Source organism: Lissotriton helveticus, chromosome 6, assembly GCF_964261635.1.
Source record: "Lissotriton helveticus chromosome 6, aLisHel1.1, whole genome shotgun sequence".
In the NCBI taxonomy this organism is placed as follows: Eukaryota; Metazoa; Chordata; class Amphibia; order Caudata; family Salamandridae; genus Lissotriton; species Lissotriton helveticus.
In genome coordinates, this window is record NC_136067.1 from 60692321 (window position 1) to 60706890 (window position 14570).

The window sequence follows — 14570 nt, forward strand, 5'->3', positions numbered from 1 at the left end:
ATGTGTTAATGTGAGCGGTGGACATGAGAGTCTTTTGATAGAAGTGTGGTGATTTAGGGGCACATTTACAAGCCCCTTGTGTGACTTTTGCGCCACCGTTGCGTCACTTTTGTGATGCAGCTGCGGCATAAATGTTGCGGCTCATTTACAATGTGACGCATCTAGGGAGATGCGTCAAGCTGTAAAGCCCTGCATCACATTATACCTGCGTCAGGTATAATGTATGCAGAGTGTGCGTTCCCATGCAAAAAGCCATGCAGAACTGACGCAGTGAAATCTACAAGATTTCACTGCGTCACTCTATGCCTTCGCTGCATCAAAATCCCTACGGCTGCTCAGACCAGGCGTAAGGAATTAATCATGTCTTTTTGTATGGGACTCACCCATCTATTGTGGCGCATTGCTCAAGTTCCGTCACTTTCATGAGCAACTCCAGCAATGCGTCACTTTTGCGCCAACAGATGTATCAGAATATCTGACGCATCTGTTAATCCTTGCGCCATGGAGCACTGTATTGTATTGTAAATACAGCGCATCCATAGTGGCGCAAGGACATTCGGCGCTGACGCAAGGAAACTGACGCATCTATGCAGATGTGTCAGTTCCTTGTAAATCTGCCCCTTAGTGTATTTTTGAGATGTAAAATAGCCCATCATCCGTTGCAATACAAGCACTCCATACTAGAAGGGATACTCCAGACAGCCAATAGCATGAGGTGATAGGGAAATACTCCCCTGGACACAGGCTAAGTCCACTTTATATATATATATGCTAAAGAATTGGTAACAATAGGTAAAGTAGACAGCTGTGCTTTCAACCAGACACAAAAAAAATAACATAGAAATGTGATGAGTCACTGATGCTCATGCTCTTTTTAGGTCGAGCTAGAGTGCGCATGCAAAGCATGCGTCTAGCTCGACAACTATTGTTGTCAGTCTCCTGGGAATCTGAGACAGGGTTCGGACACGTGCGCCGATTGCACCTCGTGGGCGCGCTCGCCCAGGCCGGCGCCGTGCCCATCCCCTGCCTCAGATTCCCAGCAAGTCAGCACACAGACACAGCACACATACACGCAGGCAGGCACACACACAGGCACAACACACGCAGGCACATACAAGCGCGCATACCCCCCACGGGCTCACGCGCACACACACAGCCACGCATGCACCCCCCCTGCCGCCGCGCGCACACACACACACAAGCACGCACACACACAGACAGAAAGAGACTCAGACGCGCGCGCACAGCACCCAAGCCCCCCCTCCCCCTCCCCCCTCCTCCTCCCTCACCCTCCCTCACCGGGCTCTTTCCGCGTGTTCCTCTCCTTCCGCAGCGGGTCAGTGTCGTCAGCATGGTCCAATTCACACTCGGAGCTCGGCATGTCTTCTCCTCAGCTTGCGTGCACGCTCACGGCGACGGCCGGTAACCACAGTAACGATCCTTACGTATGACGTAGAATGTAAAAGGCGTCAATTGAAATTGGATTGGCAGTAAGCAGAAATGGGTGTGCCAAATGTTGGCCACAATACTGTTAATCCTATGACGAATAGTTTTATACAGCAATATTCCAGTTGTAATGAACATTGTTTATAGAAGCAGATTAATCGGAGTTTCCGATTATTCTGCCATTTTGTCGACGGTACGTAAGTTTGCGTGCAAACAGGATGTCGCTATTAAAATCAGTCTTTCGATGTGCATTTTGTAAACCTGCTTCTTTTTCTAGAGAGGCAACAGCGGTCCGTAGTTACTTAAGCTTCTGCTAGCAGTCTTCTCTTTTCAGGCAGAAGTCTGTTTTCTCTTTCCATCGCCTCTGGTTTGCTGCTGGTCCGTCTTTTGTTTTAGTGCGGTCACTGGCCTCCGCTCCATCCCCACTGTACCGTCCCCGTTCCTCAGACAGTGAGAGGACTTTCGTGACAGGGAAGATGGCGTCCACCGCGGCAGGGAAACAGCGCATACCCAAAGTAGCAAAAGTAAGGGTGATGGTCCGAGAATAAAGTAAAAACTAAATGCGATAAAGGGACTTCATGCTCCACGACCAAGGCCACAGAGGGATGTGTCTTACTGAAAAATACTCAGTGAAGCCTACCAGATGTTTATTTGAGAGTAAAACTAATCTAAAAGTTCAGAGTGTGTGTTGTGCGTACTGGTGTGTACAGTTGATACAAGTTGGTATTGCTTGAAGGACTTACCTGACGTCATCCGAAACGCGACGATCTTTTTAGATTTAGCACTTCTTCAGATGGAATGTCGATTAGATGCTCTGATCTTCATGCTACGTGTTGATCTCTGTAGTAATTTTTTTTTTTTTACCCAACTGCACTAAATTACAAGGATTTGAACAAATGACTTGCAGATTACACCTAGGCCTATCATTTAACCAATCTATTTTTCTTGCCTTTTTTCTCCTTTCAATTTTTTTTTGTGCTACTATGTTCTTTTTCATTCTTGTCTAGGTCTCTCCCCTTCATGTACATTTGTATACTTTCATTTCCTTTGTGTGTCCTGTGTTTTCTTAGTTTTTCTGATTTCCCACTTTCTCAGCTCAGCCAATTTCCTGCAGTTGCTTTTAACGACTTAGTCTACCCTCTTCTATTTTTCTGCCATTGCGTGCTGAACAGCCTCACTCAGGGGCACCACAACATCACTATGTGCTACTACTGCATCACTGAACGCCACAGCATCACTCGTTCGCCATCACATCACTCAGCGCCACCACAGCATCAATCTGTGTAACCATCCAACAACAATTGGTTCAAATATGCTCTCTCAATGTTTCAAGCTTTATTACAAATGTAACAAAAAGATGTTAATATTTCACTTCTGTTCTTGGATTTTCGTCACAATAAAATACACTGAACATAATCTTCACAAAAGTTATTTACAAAAGTTTAAGGTAATGCCATTATAAATTTCAGTAACTTTTATTTAAGTATTCATTATTAAACAAAATTAAAAGCCATTGTTAGTTATAGTATCAATACATGTAAGTCACGTAAATACAACACATATTGCATTACAAATGCTATAGGTGTCACATTTGCAAAAGTTAGAACTATTGGCATTGTAAATGACAAAGCTATTAATTTAGCTATTATCAAAAACAAAACATGAATAAAAAAATTGTCATTTACAATACCAATAGCTCAAACTTTCCTAATGCGAGACCTATTGCATTGCAAATGCTTGTTTAACAGACCTGCCGTCCGCCTAGATCTTTGAATGCACTGAGCACGTGATTACCTTGTCAGTGATGTGCTTTCTGTCCTGGGCGTGGGAGGCCTGTGAGTAACAGGGTTAACCAGACACTTCCTGTCCATTTCGTTGACCTCAGAATGAACAAATGTCTGCAATTTAAAGGTCAACATGGCCAATGACTGTGAGGTGGAGTGGGGGTATGATTTAACAGCCCCCCAATCAGTTAAACGGTAGGATATAAGTTGATCTGAATAATTCCCGCTCAGGCAACTGAAAGGCCCCCCTTTAATATAGAATATGGGAAGAAATGACCTTTAAATCTCTGGTGTCGATAAGACTCGCCTGCCTTTCGATGTAAGAGGGGTGGGCCCGCCTCCTGGTAAGGACCACGATGGCGGGTAGGCAGGTACTGTGCAAGACACCGCTGGTTTGGATGTGAAACCAACAAACATCACAAGCAATGTTGTGTTATTTGTGAAGCGCTTTTCAGCCATTTTTTGTATAGCACTGCAGCTGATTTGAATTCTGGGTGCTATTCCCTTATGATCCAGGGACTTCCATCGCCCGGTTGTGCTTGGTTCGTAAAACATGGCTGACCCACAGTATTGCTAAAAAATGAAAGGCTTGATCCCCAAATTCAGTTACTTGGGCACAACCTTGCATAATGTTGCCAATTTCGCATTAAGTGAATTGGGGCATTTTTTGGCCATCTTATATGATTTTTGCCTGTGGGATACTGGTTTTGGTAGAAAATGTCTGGCTGAAAGACACTTTCAATGCCTCCGGCTGGTACCATATGTGAAAATTGAACTTACATTCAGGATTCTCACAACATATCCGCCAACAGTATTATATGCATAACTTTGCTACATTTTTGAGAACATTATGCATAGTTTGTGAAATCCATTTTTTCAAATGTGCACTGCTACAAAATGGTTTGTGTTGCTCAATGTGAAGAATGAAATGTCTCTGATCTCGCCAGGATGATTGGTGGTGTCCCAAGTGGACGTGTATGCTGAAGGACTTTATCATGTTCACTGGGTTGGGGGGGCCTCAGCTGACCGGTCTCAATACTGGCATCACTATTCCATCATCTGGCTTCGATGACCGGAGGTCCTTGCTTGATCTCATGGGATCCCATCCACGCGGCATCTCACACGTCCACATGTCCCTCAAAGCAGTCTCACCTGCTTCTCGGAAAGCCATGCACTTAATGACATTGCAAGCCAGACCAGGCCTAATGGGCTGAAACAGGAGCCCCCTTGCTGCCCAGAAACAGCATTTTAATGCAGCCCAGGCCCCCAAGGCACTTATTGGAAACAGATAGTCTTTCGCTGTCATGCATTGCAATTCAGGCAGGCTGGGGTGACCTTGGACCGCGGAACCATTGCTTTCAGGCAGCGCAGCCCCAGCCCCCATCCCTTCCTCTCTTCTCAGGTTCCCATCGCCGCGCAGGACTTTCAGGTGAATCGGCAAAAAGATCTGCTTCCCTTCCGCAGGGACTATTGTGTTGCAAGAAGAGATCAGCATGTGAGCTGAGTGAGGTACAGGCTGATTAATAGGACACCTGTGGCGCTCTCACGCGCACAGGAGCAGAAACCTGATACCGTGTCTCTCAAGGAGGATGCTGAAAAAGCCAAAGTGGCCTCTGAGGGATGGGGCTTTGGCAGGTCGCTGCTCAACGCACTAATCTGCGCTCTCTGAAACAAGGCTGAAAATGGTAGGGTGGTGCAGGACGCAGGGGAGAAATGTAACAAATGTAACAAACAAATCCCTATGAAGGTCATTACGGCATCTGTCCCCAGTCCTGAACTTTTCACCTACAAACCATTGTTTTCAGGTGATTTAGTCTGATTCGTTTAATGGAAGCAAGTGCGGCCAACACTTATTGATAGGAGGAGGTTAGAAATATCTAATAAAAAATAAAATGATGGAATTCAACGTAGACTTGCAGGTCCTCTCTTCATGTGGTTTCCTATTGGTTTCCCCCTGTGCTCTTTCACTCCACTGTACAAAATGATGAACTGTCTGAAAGGTATTTGTCTGTCCTCTCAAGTCTGTGTCAAGAATCCACCGCCCATCATATCCAGAACTCACTCAATGTGCTCTCACCCACAAATGCTCTCCTGTCCTGCTTCTGTGAGAAGCACTGCAGTAGCAACAGCAATAAACGACTTGACCGCCACAGACAATGTAAAATGACCTGGATTCTGCCGTCCCTCTTTCTCCGCTCCACCCCTATTTCTGTAGGTACCTCTAGTATCCCGCTAGATCCACTGCACAGACACTCCTTAAGGAGGTATAAGGCACCTGTCATAAGGCGCCACCTAGTGGTGGGGCTAAATTATAGCAAAATGTCTGAAAATGCTTCTTAATTATACCTGATGAGAGCTTCAGAAGTCAAAATGCTACCTTACTGTGAGCACGGAAATACCTTGCACCATTCGTGTCACTTTTTAGAGGTCAGCAATCTTTGGCAACACCGACTTTGGCGAGGTGGCAACTATCTCCACATTGCAGCAGTTGTGAAAGCTGCCTCAGTGCTCTGCTGCATGTATCAAACAAGAGCCACTGAGCTAGTCATCAACAAATCTGCAAGCCAGCTCAGTGCCTCACAGTAGGGGACATTTTGTACCCATAGGCCTAGGGCTAAGGTAGGATCCGGTAAGTTCACAGACTACTAACTGTCAAACGTAGTTTGCCAATGTTCTACTTTCTGCAGCACCCTACCTACACTTACATTCGTCGAGTATTTACATTAATAAATTGTTTATACTGTCGGGTTGTCCGTCAGTGAGTGATTGGCAAGTAGATCTTGGTGCCATCTGGCGTTTTCTTCTACTAAAACAGGATTAGGAAAACCATCCGCAAACTTTACGACTGGGGATAGATCAAATGCGGCCTGGTGAACTAGAGGGCTGATGATAGCAACCAAGGCTATTGCTGGCCTCTGTCTCTGTCACGTAGGTGCTAAATGTGATGTTATTTACAGCTAGGCTGCTGGTGTTTTTAGCTTTAGTTGGGACTATATATGAGAAATGCAGTTTATAGATATGATTATTGAAATTGTATTCTTTCTAAAATCTAATCTGAAAGCTAAATTAAAGTTTTAAATTAAGTAAAAATCTGCTCCTGGCCTTGTGCATTTGAATTCATTTTGTGATAGATTTGGTTTTGGAAACGTTCTATAATACTTTGGGCCCGATTCACAGAACTAACTTAAGACAAAAATCCTAAACTTACTACCATTTTAGTATTCACAGAAGGCACTTACTCATTTTGGTATTCACAGAAGGCACTTACTCATTTCGGTATTCACAGAAGTTAGGAGTCCTAACTTTAGGACTCTTAAATGCCTTCTGTGAATACCGAGAGTCTTAAAGTTAGGATTTTTCTCAATTTAGTAGTAGTAAAGTTAGGACTCCTGACTTTAGGACTCCTAAATGCCTTCTGTGAATACCGAAAGTCTTAAAATTAGGATTTTTCTCAACTTTACTACTACTAAACGTAGAAAAATAAGTCCAAATTATCCTTCCATCTGTTCATCCATCCATCAGTCCATACTTTCACCTTTACAGATAGGCACCATTGCCCCATAGATCCATCTTTTCAACCATCCTCCCATCAATATGTTCATGTTTCCATCAATCTTTTACCCATCCTTTTTTTCTCTCTGCTTCAGCTGTGTATTCTTCAACACTCCCATACATTCACACGCTCACCAGTCGATTCTCTCTCTCTTCCATCGAGTCATTCATTCACCCTTTCATCCTACCTTTCTTCTATCTTTCACTTCATGTTTCCTTCTTCCTGTCACCCATTCTTTTTCCCTTCCATTCTTATTTCACATTCTATCTCCCCATCTATGTTCTCTCATCCTTACTTTTCTTTCATATCTTACTCTGTCATACTCACTCATTGCTTTTTAATTATTCCTCTCTCTGCGTTTTATGCTATTTAACTTTTTCCTTTACGCCGTATCCTGGGTCTGCCGGAGTCAACTCAGACAGGCAAGATGGAAATCTTTATTGAACGACTGCTGGTGACGCTGCTCGGAGCGGAGGTATTCTCCAATATGTTCATAGTGGAACGAGCGCACTGCACGCTGGCCCCGCGCCCAAAGCAGGGGGCACCGCCAAGGCCAATAATTGCTAAGCTCCTCAACTATAGGGACAGGGACGCAGCTTTGCGCACCGCTAGGGAAAAACAGACGCTTTCATATGAGTGATCCACTATAGACTTTATGGCGAAGGTCCAGGAGGCGAGGAAACACTTCGTGCCGATGAAGCGTCAACTACGCGAGCTGGGATTGGACTACGCAATGCTCTACCCGGCAAAGCTCAGAGTGGACAGAAACGGACAAACCCACATTTTTACTGAACCGAAGGCACTGCAAAAGGCGTTGAAAGAATGGGCAAAAGACAGGAGGAAAACACCTGATCGCGAACTTCTGAACGAGGCATCGGGGGCAGAATGGAGGAGCAGGATTAAGAGTTGACACACTAAGAACCTTTCCACAAAGTCTATAGGGTCTGTGGGACACACAGCTGCCGGCTGGCGAGGCTGGGATGAGGGAGGCACATTGTGATGCAACTTGCTATTTTTGAATGGTTCGTAGCCACCTCCGCCCACATGTGGTAACACCGAATTGGTTGCTGTTTGTTTTCTTTTTGGGGAAGTGTGGAGGGAGGGGGATGGGGGGAGACGACAGTCCACTGAATCGCGACCTAGTTGGGGGAGGTCTGCTGTGGGTGGATAGGGTGGGGGTTGTGGAGTTGGGTAGCTTATGGTTTATGGCCAGGAGGTGTGGAACACTATTTATTGTACAACAGAGACCATGCAACCGTTCACTATGTGCAGAATGACCAATGGCTCAGCTAGACATGAGTGATAGACTGGTAGAGCCTGCAGGTGAGATTCGGATGAGTGGGCTGATTGCTCTGACTTGGAATGTGCGTGGCCTAAACGACCACCGAAAGTTACGAAAAGTCTTGACTTATTTAATGAGACATCATGTTGACCTGGCCCTACTCTAAGAGACACATTTACAGGAGAACTCACCTAGATTACAGGCCCAGGGATTATATGGGCACATTAACGTGGCTGGTTTTACGTCACATGCCTGAGGGGTGCTCACTTGGGTAAACCCCAAATCTATTCCCTGAGTAAACTGTGTGCTGACTCAGACGGTAGATATGTAATATCGAAACTAACTGGGAAGGGCTTGGATGTCTTGGTGGTTAATGTTTATGGCCCAAACTACGACCACCCTGAATTTGACAAAACGCTAGCTGAAACGGCTCTGAAGTATCCCAGTCGGACTACTTTGTGGGGCGGGGACTTTAACATGACCAGATGCCCCGATCTGGACCGATTGTGCGGACCGGACAGGCGCTCCGCTAAGGCAGCTAGGGAATTGGACAGGATATTGATCAAGGACGAGCTTGAGGACGTCTGGCGCAGCCTACATCCAGAGCGGGGAGGGTACACTCACTATTCGGCTTTTCATGATACACACACACGTATAGATTATTGGCTGGCATCGTCAGGACTGCTCGACTGGATTTTCAAATGCCAGGTGCTGTCTCGTACACTTTCCGATCATTCGCCGGTGCTGTTGGGACTTGCGCTACCACAGAGGACCCTTCCCCCATTTACATGGAGATTCCCACCGTACTCATTACTTGACCCCGTCTTGCGTGAAGACCTACACGAGGCGATAGAGACATACTTTGAAACAAACGTGGGATCGGTGGACAGCTTTCAGACAGTGTGGGAGGCGTTTAAAGTTTACGTGAGGGGCGTGGTCATGAGTAAACACTCTGGTGTTCTACACTCGATTCGCCAGAGATTGTCGCAATTGGAGACTCAACTGGTGGACTGTGAGGAGCGACTGCTGACACAGGATGCTGAAGTCGCCCGTGAGGAAATGAAGAGACTGCTTGCAGAATACCAGGAAGAAGCGACTGCAGAGGTTAAGCACCTAGGTAAATATGCTATAGCCAGGACGTACGGAGAGCGTGACAGGCCGGGGAGGGTTCTAGCCTACATGGTAAAGCAACAAAAGTCGAGCATAAGGATTACTGAGATAAGGTCGAAGGAGGGTGCGTTGCTCACAGAGGAGGAAGGGATTGCACAAAGGTTCCTCGAATACTACTCTGATTTGTACGCGCCGCGCGCGACGGGCAGTGAAGAGGCGATCTTGGATTATTTAGACCACATCAAACTTCCGTTCCTGACGAATGTGCAACGGGATTTTTTAATGCTCCCGATACAGTTTGGCGAGATCCGGGATGCACTCGGGGGAATGCAAGCGGGGAGTGCACCAGGGACTGACGGCCTGACAGTCGATTTTTATAAAACAATCCTGGATCTTCTGCTGCCGCATCTATCCTACCTGTTTACAGACATTATCGAGTCTGGGCAGATGCCTTGCACAATGAGAGAAGCATTGATCGTTGCCATCCCTAAGCCTGACAAACCCTTAGAGGAATGCAGTTCCTACAGGCCACTCTCACTGCTTAATGTAGATACAAAAATATATGCGAAAGTCCTCGCAACTAGACTGGCACTGTTGATGCCTGAGCTGGTTGCCCCGGAACGGGCGGGATTTGTTGCGGGTAGAAATATTACCTATAACCTGCAAATGGTTTTTGGGGCTATACAACATACAAGACCGGACGCGAGGGCAATAGCAGTTTTTCTAGATATGGAAAAAGCCTTCTTCTCCGTGGGGTGGTCATTCATGAAAGCGGTCCTGACGAGATTGGGGCTGGGTCCAATGTTCCTACAGATGATTTTGGTGCTCTACACAGATCCGACAGCACACATTAGACTGGGCGGTAAGATCACCGAGCCAATCAAGATCCGCAGAGGCACCCGGCAGGGCTGCCCCTTGTCCCCAACGCTGTATGCTTTGGTCGCGGAACCGCTAGCGTGTGCTATGCGTGAATATCACTCCAACCGGGGACTGAGCTTCCCCACATATCAACTAGTAATAACGACGTATGCGGACGATACACTACTTTACGTTCGGGAACCCGAGATGAATCTAGCCCCGATGCTGCGGGAGGTGGTGAAGTTTGGGGCACTATCGGGATTGAAGGTAAACTGAGACAAGTCTATAGCGTTTCCCCTCACGACAGCTACGGAACGGTTTGAGATGGACTACCCACTGAGGTGGACCTCTGAACCTGTGAGGTACTTGGGGGTGCAACTACACACGGATGCTGAGAAAGTCTTCCGTGAAAACTACGGAAGAGCTATGGATAGACTTGAAGACAATGTAGTAAAATGGATAGGGCTACCTTTATCCCTACTTGGAAGGATTTCAATAATGAAAATAGTCGTTTTACCTAAACTGCTGTATCTGTTCACGAATATTCCGATGGTACTCCCAAAATGTTTTTTTACATGGCTCACGTCGCTAATGATTAAACTGGCTTGGGCTGGCAGGCAAGCGCGAGCGCAATGGAAAATTCTAATTCTCCCGTATCAGTTGGGCGGCCTTGGTGCTCCCGACTTTGAATTATACTATCGGGTGGCGCAGGCAGCTCATTACACCAGTGGATACACGATAAAGAGAACGCACCATTTGTTAAACTAGAGAAGCTCTTTGCTTCCCCATTGCCCCTGCCGGCTGTGATCTTTGACACACCAGATAGGCGCACAGGCTTGCTTGACTCATTAAACTCTCCTAGGCATGCTTGGCACGCGCTACTGCAGTACCATGCCGGTGTGATTTTATATGCCCCGCTTATGCCCATTGAGTGGATGACCTGGCTGGCACCGTGCAGGGACAAGGGAGTGATTAAAGCTTTGAACGCTCTAGGTATGCACACAGCTGGAGACATGATCAGGGAAGGAACGCTTAAGAAACCACCCGATATAGCAACGCTTGAGGTACCTCCTACCGTGTTGCAGAGATTTCAATTTCACAGACTCAGGGAAGCTTGGCGGGAACAGCTGGGGGATGACCTGCAGGAACCCCCGGAGCTGATGGAACTCACACATGTAATTAAAACGAAGTGCCGAGGAAATTGGTAGCCACTCTGTATAGGCTGACCATGTCTGAACGGGTGGCTGGGTACAATAAGGCTCGCCTCGCCTGGCAACGGGACTTAGACACTACCATCTCTGATGACATGTGGCGTTACTGCTGCTCTAACACTCGATCCGTCTCCCTGAATGGCAGGCACAGGTTGGTACACTTTAAGTACTATAATAGAGAACATCACACCCCAGAAAGACTGCATCGGTTCGGCTTACGCGACAGCGCGGCGTGTGACAGATGTAATGCACTAGAAGCAGGGTTCATACATTTGGCATGGGAGTGCTCGGGGTGCAACACTTCTGGGGGCGGTGTTTCAGGAATTAAGCAATATACTTCAAGAAGAGATAGTTCCATCCCTGATGCTTGCGTTGCTGCGGTATTCCAAGACATTACCTAAAGCACAGCGTAGGATTGTGGATATGGGGCTGCTGATGGCAAAAAGGAGGTTAGCAATGTGTTGGATGAGATGCCCGCTCCCCACGATTGTGCAGTGGATGAGTGATTTGACATACTGTTGCACGCAATCAGAAAATTACAGCAAACTCCTTCCCCCCAAGAGTAGACCCAAGAACTTCTGGGGATTATTCTTCGACTATAAGAGAAGAAGCGCAGCGGAGGCAGCTAGTGATGGGGAGGTCGGGCAAGGTAGCACAACTGGGGAGGCGGATGAGAGAGAAGTACTAGGATGAGTAGGCCCACATGTAGGTACATTAATAGTGATGGGCTCTAAGGACACAGGTGTGCTAGGACGACGCTTTTCTAGCTGGGTTCGGTTGGGACTATTTCATGATAAGATACACATGGTAACGTGATTGCGAGAGAAGAGTACACGCCTCTGGTATATTAATGGTTGGGGTTCCTTTTGTTTTACCTTTTTATTGGTTAGTTCCTTCTTATTAGAAAAAGCGATGTCTCAATACTGTAGATCTATGATGCAAGCAAACTCACTAGTTAAATCATGGAATCCATAAGTTGAATGCCGCCCGCCCTCTGGGTTGTGGGCTAAATGGCTGTGTATATTTAACGGTGAAATGGAATTCTGCATATCACTCCGGTTTTCAGGACTACATGTCCATCTGTAAATATGATGTATGCATTGCAAGGAATAAATAAATAAAAAAATAAAAAAATAATTAACTTTTTCCTTTACGCATTTCCATCCCTGTGCTTGCCAGCTGGCAGCTCACAAACCTCTACCATGGTATTTGGTAGCAGTGCTATTTATCCTAATTTTGTCTGCAAACCTGTAGACATAAGAGGCTCATAAACAAATAATTCATGTTTATGTGGGCCCAGTTCACCAGCTTATGAGGCCCAGTGGAATCCACCACTTAAGCTGCTAAAGGGAGGGGTTCCTTACCCCCCTGCTCCACCCAGACAAAGTGGAGTTTTATTTCTGATAGCAGTTATTTGATTTGATAACAATAGAATTCAAGGTAGAAAATTCCAGATACTTTTTAGGAATGCTTTTACAATGTTTTGATTTCGAACTGCTTTTTTTTAAATCTCAGGTTTCCCGAAGATAGCGATGATTTAGGGAGTTATTGGAGGTGAAGTCTGAGAACTTTGGTCACCCTTTGTAACATTACAAGTAGAGGTGGGCAATAAACTCCGCTCCTCCGACAAAGTTCACAGAGTTTTGCCCACTCCACTTGGAGCATGGAGTTCTGGAAAAACTCCATCAACTGCCGCATGGTGGAGTTTTTCGGCGTGCCTACATTGAGTGGGTGAGCACGAGCACAAAAGCTGAGTGCTAGACCGCTTTCCAGCGAGATTTCTCAACGCATGCGGTCGCAGCAAGTCACTACAGCTCTCATGGAGAAAGCTGCTGCTTGCGTTGAGATAACTGCCACTCAAGTCGAAAATCTACTTGAGAGGCAAAAAAAAGCAGCGCCCTCTGGTGCACCGCGTGGTCCAGTTTGTGCTGTATTTAGATTGCGGGACAAGCTCCTAGCACTAAAAATCACTGCGAACAAGCCATGCACCAAATTCCTCCACTCGTTGAACTCCACAGAATCTTGTGGAGTTTTTAGGTAACTCTGGGAAGCTCTGCGAGTTCCGCCTACCCCTAAATACAAGCCTTACCTCTCAAAGGTTCTCCAGTTCTGTGTGGACCGAGTCTCATGGTCCTTGCCTTTCAGATCGTTGGAAGCTTCTATGGTCATTACTTGTGGTTATGGATACCTGAGAGAAGGTCCTAATATCTGGCATATGCTTATGTGTTCTGGTCTCCCATGAGATTCTTTCTAATCTCATGCTGCTCAACCCACTCTAAAGACCAAGGTCCCCATTCCCAAAGCTAATTGCTCACTCAGTAAAAACCAATAGCACTGGTATAGCATTTATCGGGTGTTCAATATGTGCACCATTCTGTGTTTTTGATCTCTGAATAGAAAGTAACATCTTAGTGATGGGTGTTATTCCCCATTCACAGCTGTGAAGAATCTAAAACCATGCTATTTAGCTGAGCAAGTTGCTCTTGAATTTACTGGGATTTAATTGGGAAAAAATGATAGGCAAGCTCTCACTGGGACTGCATTAGGGCTCGACTTGAAGTTCAGATTCGGAATGTTCAAGACATCAAAGTGTGCACTCCCCGTATTTCTGGCTGTTCCTGCCTATCTTCATGCCCTTCATTTGTGTCCTCTACTTGCTCCCCCAAAGTTGCCCTGCATTTTCTTCTAGAGGGTAAGAGTAGTGTGTGCAATGCTTAAATTGTAAAAAAGTAAGTCTGAGGGCCCGCGTCGGGAGGCCACTGCAGCTTGCTTTACCCATTTCCCATGCCAGTGATGCCAGTGACAATACTAACCATCACATTGCTACAAGTGGGACAATGCAGACTATTTGAGTCCCGCTAAGCAATAAAAATGGCTTGGGTAGCAGGAGGTAGTTGAATTTACTGTATATTGAATTACTAAACAGCTGTTGTACTGCTGATCACTAAATTACTCAAACAGCACCACCGTGTGGGAACTCTCATAAGTGCTGGCGTTGACGAATAAGTGCCGGTGCAGAGTACCTGAAACCACTTGCTCAAATTAAGCACCAAGTGTGTCACTATGTTGGGGGTCTCCTCCAACCATCCTGCTGCTGTGTTTTTTATCTATAGCTTTTTCTGTGGGGATTGCGCCAAGTTCTTTAGTGTGCTAATACACTAGTATCTTCTGTGATCGCTTTAGTCACACCTTTAGAATCGTGGTCTCAGTGACACTCCTATGTTGTTCATAATTCCTGACGCTCTGTATTACATCGGAAATGTCCACCATTTGCTCAGAGGGGAGGAGGTTTGTTTGGGTGCCATATTTCTTGATTCTCGCCGTAG